The sequence below is a fragment of the Rhinolophus ferrumequinum genome, chromosome 19, assembly GCF_004115265.2.
Source record: "Rhinolophus ferrumequinum isolate MPI-CBG mRhiFer1 chromosome 19, mRhiFer1_v1.p, whole genome shotgun sequence".
Taxonomy (NCBI): domain Eukaryota; kingdom Metazoa; phylum Chordata; class Mammalia; order Chiroptera; family Rhinolophidae; genus Rhinolophus; species Rhinolophus ferrumequinum.
The window spans coordinates 38,851,043-38,866,159 of NC_046302.1; positions in this window are offsets into that span (position 1 = coordinate 38,851,043).

Consider the following 15,117-nt stretch of genomic DNA (forward strand, 5'->3'; position numbering starts at 1 on the left):
TGTCTTAGACATACTATCCAGGAACTTATACAGGCATCTGGGGAGTCCTTCCATATTGTAGCATGAACTTCATCTTTGGAGTATCGATTATGCAAAGATGCAAAGGTCAGTTCCCCATTTTTATCCACCTACCAGAACAGACACCAGAAGGGACCTTTCTCTTATTTGCCCCAAACCAGTGCTTCCTAACAAGGTTTGCTGAAATTAGCTGGGGAGCTTTAAGTAATTAATGTTTTAAATGTAAAGAATGTCAAAGCTATGCAGTGACAAATGTCTGCCCCCTGTTTTATCACTGTTACTGCTTCTGTGGTACCCTCTTGGAATGTCTCATAAAAACAAATATTGATATAGATTCTTATTTTCTTTCAGCCAGTTTTTGTACAAAATGTAGCATATACTGTACACAATGTGGATTTCACTTAATTTATTTTGACTCTTTTTAACATCGGTACGTAGAGACTTTCACATTCCTTTTCTAGTTGCATGGTGTAGATGGATGGCGGGGGTGGGAGTGGCAGTCAAGAAATTTAGTCTCTCAGACTCGACTCCAGGCTGATTGAATTTGAAATTCTCAGAGACCTGCATGTTTAGAAAACTTCCCAGGTGATTCTAATGTAGGCATAATGCTAAGCTAGTCGTCTAACCTACGTAAACCACTTTGGTCAGCCAGGACGGTATCTTCCCTCTGCCTTTCCTGTACAATGTGGTAGGCTGAAAAGTGGTCCAGATATGGTCCCTTCCCAATCCCTGGGACCTGTGACTATTAACGTATATGGCAAATGAGGTGATTAAGTTAAGGATCTTGAGGTGGGCAGATTATTCTGGTTATCTGGAGGGGCCCTAAATAGGCATCCTGCTAAGAGAGAGGTATCCTTATAAGAGACAGGCATTGGGAGACTACAGACAGACATGCAGAGAGACAGACAGACCTGGAGAGGCCATGGGAGGATGGAGGCAAAGATCGGAGTGATGGTGCCACAAGCCAAGCAATGCCGGCCGCCCCCAGACACTGGAGGAGGAAAAAAGCATTCATCCATCTCCTGTCCCTGGAAGGACAGTTGCTGATGAATGAATTCCTTCTGAGTTGTAAAGTCTTCTGGAATGAGTGTTTTTTTTTTTTTTTTAACTTTTTTTATTTATTGAAGTGTGTTTTTCCAGGACCCATCAACTCCAAGTCAAGTAGCTGTTTCAATCTAGTTGTGGAGGGCGCAGCTCACAGGGGTCCATGTGGGATCGAACCAGCAACCTTATTGTTAAAAGCCCCGTGCTCTAACCAACTGAGCTAACTGGCCGCCCCCTGCAATGAATGTTTTTGAGAGGAATCAAAACCTTAAGCAAGAGTTCTAACGTAGACACTTCCAGTTATAAAATATGTAAGTCCTGGCGATATGGTATACAGCATAGTGACTCGAGTTCATATTATAAATTGGAAAGTGGCTAAGAGAGTAAGTCTTAAAAGCTTTCATCACAAGGAAAAAAAATTATAACTATGTGTGGTGACGGATGTTAACTAGACTTATTGCGATCATTTTGCAAAATACACTAATATCAAATCATTATGTTGTACACCTGAAACTAATATAATATTACATGTCAATTATATCTCAATTAAAAGAAAAGCATTCCAGTATTAACAGAGTAATACAGGGAGGGTTTTCCCTACCATGTCTTTGGGTCTTTGTGATGTCGATGTATAAACTTTTTGACGCTAGCCTTTTGGAGATAGAGCCAGGAGACTGAACGAAACTGGTCGGAGCGGGGAGCTCAAAAGGCTGTTTATAATTATTTAAAAGTAAACTCAGCTTGTGATATGGCTGTTTAGAGAGTTACTCCTTGTGTTTTGGGACGTTTGCCTCCCACCATTCTGTGTGGACACCTGTCTATATTAGGCTGGGCTCTAACAATCTGGGTATCTGTTCCCCCAACTAAACCTCTAAGACTTTTTGAAAACCACGTCAAATGTAATTATACATATTCCTACAGAGATTCAAATACAGATTTGATCCATTTAACCCCGAGTGAATGGCACCAGGTGGGGCATGCAGGATTAGCGACTCTACGGCTCTTTCAACTTGAGGAGTCTGAGATCCTATGACCAATTCTCCGCTAAATGATTAAGCGGTGATTGGATAAGCACTCATAAATGCAGCGGCTGCACAGGATTTCGTATTCAGCAGAATCAGTCGTTGCTACATCAACAAAACGGTGTTAGCATGGCTGAAAGCCAAGGCATGGACAAGGCCTCCCTTTTCGCGAGCTGACCATCTATGCATCCTTTCCTTGAAGCTACCCATGAGATGAAGAGCAGATCCTTTGCTGTGGTGTTTAAGACCCACCTCCGTCTGGCCCCCACCTCCTTAGCTGCCTCCTCCCACACCTGTCCTTATTCTCCCCACACTCCAGACGCTGCCTGTTCCTTCTCTCCTCATGTTTCTGCCTGCCAGTCATCCAGCTTCTGGCACAGGAGCTCCTTGACTTTTTGGTGACCACCTTCCTCCACATCCAACAGGACTTCCTCTCTCACTGGCAGCTGGATCTGCCCCCCGCCCCCCAGTTCCTGGCCTCCTCTCCAACCTCTGCTGCAGCAGCCCGGCCTGAGATGACACATTTTGCAAACACACTTCTATTGTCCCGTGCATCTCCCGGTGACCAGCAGATAATGGTGCCTCCACAGCTGGTGTCTTTGACTCCCACATGGACTGCTCCTCTCTCTGCTCTTCCAACAAGTCTCTTAGGGGCTTCCTTTTCCAGGAAGATGGTCCTTACCATGCCAGCACTGAATAGTGCTGGCATGGTAAGCCAGCTTCCTCTATAGCTTTCCACTTCCTCTATAGCTTTCACTTGGCCTGTGTCCCATGCTGTCTAGCAACAGCTTTTGTGTTTCATTGAATGCTCCTACTGCATGACATTTTTTATGGACCGAATTGTGTCATCTCAAAATTCACATGTTGAAGCCTTGACCCTAATGTGACTGTATTTGGAGACAGGGCTTTTAGGATGTAATTAAGGTTCAATGAGGCCATAAGGGTGGGGTCTGATATGCTAGGCCTGGTGGCCTTATAAGAACAGGAAAAAAGGTCTCTCTCTCTCTCTACACCAACGAAAGGTGATGAGAAAACACAATGAGGAGGTAGCCATCTACAAGCCGGGAAGAGAATCCTCACTAGAACTCGACCACACTGGCACCCTAGCCTTGGACTTCATTTTCAGAACTGTGAAAAAATAAATTTCTGTTGTATAAGCCACTCAGTCTACGGTATTTTGTTGTGAGAGTCCGAGCAGACCAACACAACAGCTCTCTCTGTCTTGTCTGCCCAACAAACTGCAATCCTAGGCCAGAGTTGTTTTTTGTTTTAACTTTTAAATAGAAGCTTAATAGGCAAAAAAAAGACATATATACAGAGGGTGCCAAAAAAAATTTTAAGAAAGGAAAAAACTGTATTAAAATTGTCATACTGAATATATACTGCGAACAAAAGATGAATACAAGTCACGTGTATATATATATATATATATATATATATATATATACTTTTGGCAGCCCCTCACTAGACCTTCAACAGCTTTCTTCATGACCTCTTCCAATCTCTGCCAGTCCCCAGGGTACCCACCATCCTGATTCCAAACCCTAGGTTAGTTTTGCCTGGTTTTGTGCTTTGTGTGAATAGAATTGCTTTGCATGCACTCTCTTGGGTCTGGCTTCTTTTGCTCAGCATTTTGTTTGTGAAATTCATCCCTACTGTGCTGTGTGGTTGCAGATTATTCATTCTCATTGCTGTCCAGTAGTCCACTGTGGGAATATGCCACAATGTATTTATTTGTCCACACAACTGCTGATGGGCATTTGGGGAGTTTCTGGTTTTAGCCATTACAAATAGGGCTGTTATGAATATTAGAGCACGTGTCTTTTGGTAAATACATGTATGAGATTCTGGGTCTATGCCTCAAAGTGAAATTACTGAATTACAGGACATACAGAGGTATGCTTTTGTGGACACCACTGAACAGTTTTCCAAAGCAACTGGACTCCTTTGCACTCTTGCTAGATGTGTGAGAAGAGCTATTTTTTATTCTCCTTTATGCCCCTGGCACAGGGAGGAATAGATATAGGGTATTCAAGAAATACTGTCTGGATGAGGAGAGAAAGAAGCCTTTCCTTGTTGTTCAGGCATTAGTGGACCCAAGGGTGCATGTGTGAATGAAATAGGTGAGGCTGATCAGGCCCTCATTATCCTGGGTGTCAGAATGTCCAGGAACCCTCCTTAGCTGTTGACAAAATGCTCTTTTTAAGTCCTGGTTGGGGAGGCTGTGGTCCCATCACTAACTCCTGTGTTTCCTGATTACTTTATTAAACATCTACAATGGAAGTTCCTTCAATCTAAGATTCTAAGTCCCAATGAAACGATGGAAAAAAGAACGGGATCCTAGGCTGGGCTGGGAGAAAGTTACAGGGAGTGGGCGTCCTCACAGCCCCAGACCCTGCATCGATGACGGGTGCCTCAGGGTGGGAAGGCTGTAGCAAAGGCTGGATGTGTCTGAGATTAGAGATGTGTCTGAGAAGTTCCTGCTTTGTGTAGAATGCTGGGTCAGTTCCCTTCCCAGTGGAAGACTCTGAGATTCTGCCAAGATAACTTGATGTCCCAATGTGGGTCTTTTTAGGGGATGGAGGTGTGGAATAAGAAATAGATAAGCAAGAAATGGAACGAGGAATGACCTTTGAGGATGGGGGTGATTATGAAACTAAGGAATGAGATCTTGGGAGCATGGATTCCAGAGACAAAAGGCTGGATTGATCCAGGGAGGAGGTACACATCTTGGGGTTGAAGCCAGAGTGGGAGAACATGGTAGAAGGTGGCTTTCCCTAGAGATTTCAGCAAGTTAAATTGGTTGGTGCTCAGTCTTGGGGGATTAGGAGCAATTCTGCCTGAGGCAGAGGATCAGACTAGATGACCTCTCAGGATTCCTTGTCTCCTGATGATTCTGGAAAGACATTTCTCATTGTCTTGACAGTCCTGAAATGTTTTTTCTTAATGGGGAATTTATCTGCTGGATTCAATTTAACTGTTACATTTGTATTTTGTACATACACCTGCCCTGGGGCAATGGTTACATTTTAAATAAATCAAATAAATCAATAAATATGATACGCCTCACTTTAATCATTACATAATGCAAAAAATTATGATAATGCCACATTAAGTTGCAAATTAAGACATGCAAAAGTAAGGAAATGTGGAAATGAATGTTCTCCCAGCAACATTAAGTCCCCTGCCTTGTGATGGAGTATAATAAAGTCTATATTTATATCTGCCTACCTAGCAGTCTCTCATTCAGCACGGGCCAATGTGGGGGATTATTGCCATTATGAACCTTAACTTTTGTGTCTGATGGCTTGTTGTAAATGTGCCATCTTAAATGAAGCATTAGCCTGGCTCCTGAGGGAAGACGGAAGGGAGCGGTGGGAGCACAGGCTTTGAGCAGGAACGAGCGGCTGTATAACCTGCCCAATTGCCTCACTTCTCTGGACTTCTGTTTCCTCAACTATAATATGCCATTAAAAACACACAAATTAAAAACTCTGTCTGCGGCATCTACACCTTTTCCCTTCCCACCCCACATGCCAGCATCAACCAGAGCAGTCCCTTTTTTATTTGTGTCATTGGTGGTTCGTTTATTATTTCATTTTGAAGTAAAGGGTTCTGCTGCTCAAAACAATTTCCTAACCATTGCTTTAGTACTAATTTTACAGATGAGGAAGATCAGGGAGGTGAATTAACTTGCCCCAGATCACACAGCTGGTCACTGTCTAGGAGACTTCTACCCCAGGCCGTGACTCTCCCACTGACCTTCCATTGACCTTGCTCTTGCCCCCAAATGAAAGCTACCTTCAGGCTAGCGCCTGGCTCCCTGCTGGCACTTGGTACAGAAGGGCAGACTGGCTTGTGCACGTGAGGTATAGCAGTCAGGGGTGATGAGAAAAATCAGAGGTGTTGGAGTGAGATGGATGCAAATCCTAGCTTCACCACTTGCTGCTCTGTGACCTGGAACCATTTTGAATTTGTTTCTTCTGTAAAATGGTGGAAGAGAATCAGCCTTTTAGGATCCAATGAAACTATCTATATGGAATACCTGTCAAGAGTGCCTGGCTCCTTGCAGGCCAAATATGAGCTGTATTTTCAAAACATGTTTTGATTTAAAGAACGAACATGTTTCCCCAGCGTCCCTTGAGCTGCCTCAAGAATTTCACTGTTGAAATTCCATCACTAGTGGTATATCGTAATAGGTTAAGCGTTTTTCTCTCCCCACCAAATAACCGCATCCCTCTTTTCACTCACCGACAACCTGAAAGAGGATCCCCCTGGAATACGCCAGCACCTTTAATGGCTCCCTATTGCCTGTGGAATTACGTAAAATCACCCTACTCTACACCACCTTCCTGCCTACCAGCTAGGGCAATCCCCCACCCTCTCAACATGCCTTTGGCTTTTCCATCTCTCTGTCATTACCCCGCCCGGATGCTTCCTCCTGCTGGAATGTCCCCTACTTTCTCCCTTCTCTCTTGCATTCCCTTCCCTACTGCCTTGCCTCTGCTTCTCCAAATCCAGACTACCCTTCAAGGCCCAACTTCAATAGCACATTGTCCTCTATGAAACTTTCCTGGTTGCCCCCAGAATTACATACCATCTTCCAGCTTCTGCCCCAAACGCCCTTCTTATGTTCATGAATGACTGTTCCTCTCCCACGTTAGGTAGTGTACTCCTGAACCACGAGGCCCATCGTTCCTTGAGAACATGAATGACATCTTGCTCATCTTTATTGCCCTGGCCATAACGATGCACATAGTGTCTTCCATGCTGGATAAGTACTGAACTGAAGCAGAACTAAGTGTTATTAGTTATTATTTATGATCATGCTCCTATTACACCAGAGGCTGGGGTAGGAGGAATGTGCTGGGTGCATCGGGAAGGCGGCTGAGCTGGGGGACAAGGATTGTTTCTTAAAGGCAAAAATGAGCATTGAAGCCCAAGCTTTTGGGCACCACAGTTTTGCCAAAGGCGGGATCCGCAAAAGTGGAACTCAGAGCATCACCCAAATCAACCAGGGCCTGGGAGGAAAGATGTTGGTTGTGTTGTTACCGCTTCATTACTTCTCTGCGATCTTGTGGAAACCCATCAATGTAATTATTCCAGCCTCACCGGGGCCCGGAGTTTTCAAGTCCCAGGGCTGGCATTATTTGGGCTCAAACTGGGGAAAACATAATTTGTTTTTCCGTTTTGTTTTACTCAAAAACTACTGAATGGGGTTCATAATCACACGTGGGCTGCACCCCAAGGAACACCGTGTTTTATAGACCCCACTTCCTGTGAAGGAGGGGGTGGGTGCAGGATTGGGGAGGTGACTTCCCGTTTCTTATAAGCATCACGGGGTGGGGGGCGGGGGGGCGGATATGCCGTTCAAAGCAACACCAAGAAATGAGACTTTTGTGGGCAGACTCGGGGCCGAAGCTGACATCAGAGAAATAGAAGATGACGTAACCTGTTCCTTAGGAATTTATGCGGAGCTAGTCCTGTCTTGGTTACTCAGCCCCACAGTAGGTAGCAGGGATTTATTGAGTGTGCCAGTTACATGCACCAAACTGTGCTGGGATGAACCAGTTTTGACCACGTTATGCTGATAGTCTGTCTCCAGTGCTGCCGGTTGTCTTGCTGGGTTGTCTTCGCCCTTTCTCCCAGTTCAGGTATCCAGGAGGGCTTCCCTTACGTGTGATCCAGGTTGCAGACCAACTACCATGTACACGTTGGTGTGAGTGTGGGTTCCTGGGTCCCCCTTTTCACATCATTTTCAGCTCCAAACAGGTGTCCTTTGGGGATGACCCCAAATATTGACTATCCGTTCTGAGTCATTCACTATTCAAGGTCCTTATTGTGCTTTGATTATGAAATATTTCAAAAGTATACAAGAGCGTATAAACTCTTTGCACCTACCAAGAATTAGCACGTCAGCATTTGCTCATATTGGTTTCAGATCTTTCTTTTTTTCTAGAAAAAGAAATCAGAATCTCACGTATCCAGTTGTCTTGAGCGCAGGGCCACACAGGCTGTCCTCAGATTCCTCTTCCAAACCTATGACTCTTCTGGATGACCTACGCCCAGGCCAGAGCTTTTGGGTGGTTTCCAGGGATTCCCCGGCTCAGGCAGGGGCAGCTGCAGCACCAACACCTCCCCCCACCAGCCACTCACACCATTCCACTTGTTTTATCAAAGGAAACTCAGAGGCCAAACACCTTTGCTGCCATGAGGAGGCTTGTAAGAAATGCAGGGTGGGCTGCTGATATGCTGCTTGGTGGGTGCCCAGGAGAGGAGGCTGAGCTGTTGGAATGAGAGAGAAGGAGAGGGAGCAGGGGCGAGCACGAGTATCAGAATGAGTGATGTGCAATGTTCAGGGGTCAGCGCATTACAAAATGATTCTCGTTAATTATTTAGAGTCTGCCATCTACCGTATGGCAGGTGTGGACAGCAAGGATGGGATGTCTGCCTTTCTTTCTGAGCCACTGACCGAGGGAAGGGTGGGGCGGCCTTGGGTCAGTCTTTGGATGGTGAGTCTGGGGGTAGCCCCATCTCTGGAAAGGGTGGGGCCAAGCTGAGCAGGACTCCCCATCTTTGAGGCTGCTGGCATTCAGCGCCTTAGTGGTACTGACTCTTGGGCTCTGTATAAATAGAAGCCAAAGAAAAAAAATTGCCTCAATAATGCAATCTAACACAAGATAATGTACAGGCAGGCTAAAGCCCTCTGCTTGGGCAAAATAAGCAGAAGGATGGTGAGAGCTGCGGAAGAGACCAAGAGACTATGCCTGGAAAAATATTCCCTCAGCTTGCAGGAAAATAAGTTTGGCTTCCTCTCCAGTTCTTCCCTTTCGTGAAATACCTTCCTCTCTCCTAAACCACATTTAATTGTTCTTTGTCCACCCCCCCCCCCATGGGGTGTCCAGCACCCCATGGCCTGCTTGTCTGAGGACGGTATCGCCCTCCCGCACTGAATACCTGGCCTGACAATTTGGCCCTGGGTCTGAACGGTGCCCTGCTGCCTCTCCCGGTTCACAAGCGTCCATCTCATCTCATTCCAGGAGAGGGTCTCACTGACGCCAAGCCAGGCATGCTGGTTGCTGAAGGAGTGTCTTTTTGTCCTTCTTCTTGTTGAATGAGATTATTATCAGAGAAGGACCAGAGAAGCAGATATTGGGAAGAAAACAGTATAAAAAAGGTCTAAGTAGATAAAACAATCCTGGAGCAGAGGCAGCTGAATGCACTGGGGTTGAGCCTGGCCTGCCTACGAACAGCAGCGTCCCTTGGGCAAATTTACTGATCTTGCCCAGGCTCAGTTTTTCCATCTGGAAAGTAGGGCTACAACTGGGAACTACTGTGAGAATGGGCTTCACGTTCCAACACACATCTGAAAACGGGGACATGTTGTGAGTGAACACTGAGCGTGACCTGGGGACTGAAGTTTAATTCTGAGGTCATGGGAATGCTGGAACACACTTGTGTGTCTTCTCTCAGCAGAGCTATCACGTGCTCGCTGGGACAGAGGCCCTGTCTGTCCAGTTCCTCATCTGCGCTAACATTTTTGGGCTATTTGGCCGGTAATTTCAGTGATGGCAATGGAGACATTCATGGCTTTATCTTCCTCCTCCTGGCTTATTCCGAATGGTCCCCCCACCAAATATTTCTTATATTCTTGGAGGTTTGGCACCTCTGGGGGGGGCACCGCACATGCTCTCATCGAGCTCTATACCATCCTTCCCCACTCTATGTGTCTAATCCTGGGTTGGGCTCCCAGGATGCCACGAGGGACTCCCAAGGTGTGATTCTGGCACATACCAATTTTCTGATTTCCTGGGAGAGAAAAATGAATGAATTGCATGAAAGCTTAAAATCAAGTGCCAGGTGATATAGTTCCTGTGTGAGAAGGAACTCAGAGAAGAGAGATGAGGGTGAAATCGAGCCGGGGGAGTTAGACGTGTGATCCCATCCCAGAGACTGCATCTCCTTGCTGTGTGACCTTGGGTCACTGACTTTCCCTCTCTGGGCTTCAAATCTGCAAAATGAGAAGATAGTCTAAACTCTAATGATAGCTGCAATTCTAAAATTCAATACTTGTAAGACTGCCTGAGGTGGAGAGAGACTTAAGATTTGCCCGCATACGAGGCGTTGAATGGGGGGATAGAAGAACTGGTGGGTATGTTCTCGAAGTCCCTATTCAGCAACCCCAGGGCTGCCCCTGGCCCCATCACTTCATCACAATTGCACCCTCCTCTCAGTTCCACGCTGCCTCCCCATGTTGGCCTCAGTGATTGCTCCCTCTTTCCTGTCTCCGCTTCCAAGCCTACACTGCTCCAGTATTTATAATTGGTTCTCTGACTCCCTCAGGTACCACCGCATTGAGCGCAGCCAATTTCCCTCCCTCTCAATGCACCTCTCGCGTCCCTCTGTTGTTGGACCTTCCTCCCCCACCATCACTGCTTTTCCTTTCTCTGGACTCCAGCTCATCCATCTTCCTGGTGGGCTGCCGGTCCAGGCGCTCCCGTGCCACTGCATCCAGGGGCCAGGTGCTGTCGGGATGCACACATGGAGAGAATGAGATGCCCACCCCCCCGCCCGCCCTGGGCACAGGGAGGATAATGATCTGAGCGCTTCCTTCCCAGGGCATGATGAGAAGCAGTGAGTTAATGCCCATAAAGTATTATAATTACTCCATGGAGTCATCTGATGGAGCGATGAGGACCTGGGCATCTGGCTCTAATTTAGTTAGAGCTGGAGAATTCGGGCAGAAGCAGCAGCCTCAATGTTTTTTTTTCTTTTTTTCTTTTTGTACCAACCATTCACCCCAATGCGGAGCAGTATTTCCAAGCAGAGGCTGGCACCACCTAGTTAGATATAAATCCACCCAAGTCTTGATTCATGAGACCGGTGTCTGGAAGGTTCATTACAGATATCCTTGTTGTCCCCACACCCCCACCACCTTTGACAGATCAGGAAGCAGATTCTGAGCCCTTCAGGGACATCATCTCAACCACCCAGGTAGTTGGTAGTGGGTCTGGAAGAAGACACTTCATCTCCTCATTCCCAACCATGTGCTGTTTTCTTCCTCTTTTCTCCCACCCTCTCTCCATTTCCTCCCACTCTCCTTTCTCTCCCTCCTTCCTTACTTTTCCCCTTCCTTACCTATATATTTATGGTGCAACCCCATGCTGGACATGACACCAGGTTTCCTCTTTTGGGCGTCCAGCCAGCAGGGAAAGGGTAAGAAACCGCCAGCTTAGAACTCAGTCACACGCAGCCAGGGAGTTCCATTAACAGAGTCGTGCAGCCCTTGCTCCCAACTCTACCCACTAGCAGCCATCTCTCCATCCAGCTCATTCCAGCTTCTGGCCCTGCCTGGTGCTGCTCTTTCCTCTATATCTTTGCCCATGTTCTTCTTCCTTCCACAAATCTCTTCCTCCTGCTTATCCACTGAGACACAAACTTGTCCTTTCAAACGCATACCTCCGCCTTCCCCCATAATCACCAAGAAGCATTTCGTCCTGAATCCTACTAACATAGGACCGTGTCATTCAGCTGTTCACACCACCCACTCCCCAGGCTCCGCTGGCTCACTGATGCTCTGATTAGCACCGTGGACATCGTTTTACGTGGGGGGCTTGTTGGGGAAGAACATGCTCTTTGCTTCACTTGTTTAGCTCCATGAGGCCAACACACATGGTATTCTTGGCTCATCAGAGTCTGTTCCCACCTGTCCCATGGTCTTTCCAGCCAGCTCTACCCCACGGGAGCTCCAGCCTCTGGTGTGTTGTTTCCTGCAAGACCTTATGCTAACAAATGGCGATCTTTGTCCCACAAGTACAGAGCAGGACCACTGCTCTGACGCTGCTCAGTGGCTACCTCACAGGAGCCCAGCCCCTTGCCCATGAACTTGAGTACTCTAACTCAAGTCCGAGTTCTATCTCAGTCCGGCAGACGTCTCTTCTCGCAGACCTCTTTGAGCACGCCTGCTCTGTCCCTTTTAAAACATGCAAGCTTTTTTCTTGTCTTTGGACTCGAGCACCTGGAATGTGGAGACCATGGTTAGTATAGAATCTCCATAAACTTTAATCAACATTTGTTTCTTAGTTGATTTGCTGATATTCCTAGGCCAGTGATCTCATTTCTGAGCTTCGGTGTTGAAGCTATTGGCCATATTAAGCAGCTGAGGTCACAGGTTTTGTCCAGCCCAGACTCAGGGGTGGAAAGGTCCTGAACTCTGATTCTGGGAGAGGTGAACCAAAATAATTACTAGAAAGAAGCTTTTGGCAACATCCCAGACTGCATGGCCAGACTTGAGTTCATGCCTGTAAATAGTCAACTTTTGTAACGAACACTGCAATTTTGGTCCTGCTGCACCTATGTTATGAGGGATGGTCATTTGTTAATGTATGTGAACCCTGTGCTTCCTAGGTACTCTTATTCTGCCCAAATATTGAACACACTTGTAAACATAAGCACCTTCTCTTTCACTGGCAGGTGTAATGGAAGAGAAAGCAGCTACCTTCAGTTCAAGTGAATAAATGTCTCTCATTGATCACAGAAATAAAAACATGACCTCAATGAATGAAAAGTATTGTTCCCACTTTATGGAATTTGTCCCAATTCCCTCTGTCATCTCTCTGCCTTCCTCTCCTTTGCCCACTTCAGCATCTTTCTCTATCTGACCATGGGAAACACTTCCACTGGATTCTCACTGTGGCCTCAAGGCTCAGTATCAGGAGGAACCTGCAGATTTATCCAGAAAGTTTATATGCACGTACAGATCCACAAAGAGTGGAGAGTAAACAGGTCCTCAAAGACATCAGCCTGGGGCCAAGAAGGGCTCAATGGAAAAGGTCTTTCTGTAAGATAGTCTGATCTCTTTCAGGTCAGACGTACCACTGGGTACACTGTTGGCTGGAATGAAAGTTCTCCTGCCACCCCTGACAGAGGCCACTGGTGGGCAGGCCTCTGCCCAGGAGGGCAGCTGCCTCCAGCTACCCGGACGCTGCCTGCCCTTCCTCTGAAGTCCTTCACTAGCCCCTCAGCTGGGCAGGGAGGGCTTGTGCCAGTCCCCTGGCCGCCTCCACCTCAGGGCTGGGGAAAGGCAGTGGTCTGTTCTGGGAGCCCTGAGCCACATCCAGTTTCCTGTCTCTTTTTCTTTTGTTAAAGCCAAATGAAACAATGTAATTAGCTTGTTACAATTAAAGTGACTCGACTGGATAAATTGTAATCACCCAGAATCAAGTCAGGCATCCCTGCAGGTCCCGGACATCGCAGCTGAGCTGCCTCATTTGCATAATTAAAATATACAAATGATAATGGATTTTGTACTCAATTTCCAGCGGCTGTGAATTTGAGAAACTCTGAAATTAGAATAACAGAGATGAAGCCCGCCTTGAGGTAATGGGGATGACAAGTTTTGACAGTAGGGGTGTTTATAACACTAGTTTCTCGCTACAAAATAAATAAGTACAAAAAAGATTAGAGAGCGATATTAGTTAATAGTTCCACGGGCAGTGGGAAGTGGAGATAGACTATGATTACCTCTGTGAATTTACACTGCCTTTTTTTTTCCTGACAAGCTCTTGCCTAACCTTAGGGGATACCTTTCCCCTGATTATGAGAAATTGAGAATGAATTAAATGCATAAAAAGGGTTGTCACAGATCGACTCACCAAAGGAAAAGAAGAGAAATGAAATTAGTCTTGCTGCTCTTGCTTCCAGCTAGGGGTGGATTGAAGGCAAACTGTGCTGGAGGAGGCAGAGGGCACGGAAGTGGGAGGAGTTGTGGTGGGGGGGAGGTGGGGCTGGGATAGTCAGGGAAGGAAGGGGAGCAGAGGGCAGAAACCTGGGGTGCAGGCAGAACTGATCATTGGGGGAGGCAGACTACAAAGTTACTTATGGAGTGAGATTTGAGAGCCTTGGAAAGACCCTTCTGCTTAAAATATATTCTGCAGAGGGGACCGATATACACCTTTAATATAAGTACTGTGTTCTCTGCCAACACACTGAACATCTACGTGTAAATAAGGTAATTCCTTTTCTTCCTACAAACTCCATGAGGGCAGGAGCTGTGTCTGTCCTACTTATCTGGTATTCCCAGGAACTAGCACATAGGAGGTCCTTAATAAGTATTTATTGAATGAATAAATGAATGGATAGAAGAGACTGAGGACAACATAAGAATATTGGGATGAGATGGGAAAAGACCCGAAGTCTCCCATCACCTATTTCCCCATTTTTCTTGGAGCTGGCAGAGCGCTGGGCACCAAAGTCCCCACATGGAATGGCTGCAAGATGTCAGAGCCTGTCTCTCTGGGGCCAGCCTGCCTTTACCTTGCAGTCAGTTGTTGCAGTGGAAGCTGGGTGGATTCCCTCTGCCAGGAACAGACAGGGAGGAGCAGTAGGCATCCAGCTGTCAGGTAAGAAATTCAGAACCAAGGCTCTGGGCCGCTTCCACTGATGGGCTCAGCACAAAGGCTGTACAATGTGGCAAGGACACTGCCTGTCCCAATGAAGCCATTGGCTGAGGTCCCTTCCCACCTCACTGGAGAAGGTGTGCTGCAGAGCAGGGCAATCAGAAAATTGACTGACCAGCCAATCCATTGTAGGGTCACGTACTTGAGCCAGAAGACGTGTCAGGGCTGCTGGGGGCTGCTCGTTGAAGTCTAAGGCCAGAAGAGGAAGGGTATGCAGGGAGGCAGCCCCTCGGGCAGGGGCTGTCGGGGATCCGCCTTCCTGGGAGCCCATGAAATGAGCACTGCCCCCGGCAAAAGCGGGAGCCCTCTGAGATGGAAAAGAGAGGAAGGACGGGCCACTCTCGGTTTCCCAAAGGGTATGCTGTCACACTGGCCATCCAATAAGAGATAAAGGAACAATCCACATCTCCTGAGGGTCCTGGCTCTGGAGTGGGGTGGGGTGAAGAGCGATGGGACGAGAAGCCGCAGCAAGCTCAGGGCTGGTTGGAGGACGGGCATCGATGCACAGGGGGCTGGCGACTGTCAGTGTCACGTTAGGGACGGGAACAGCCAGCTCGTCCAGAACAGGCGGGGGT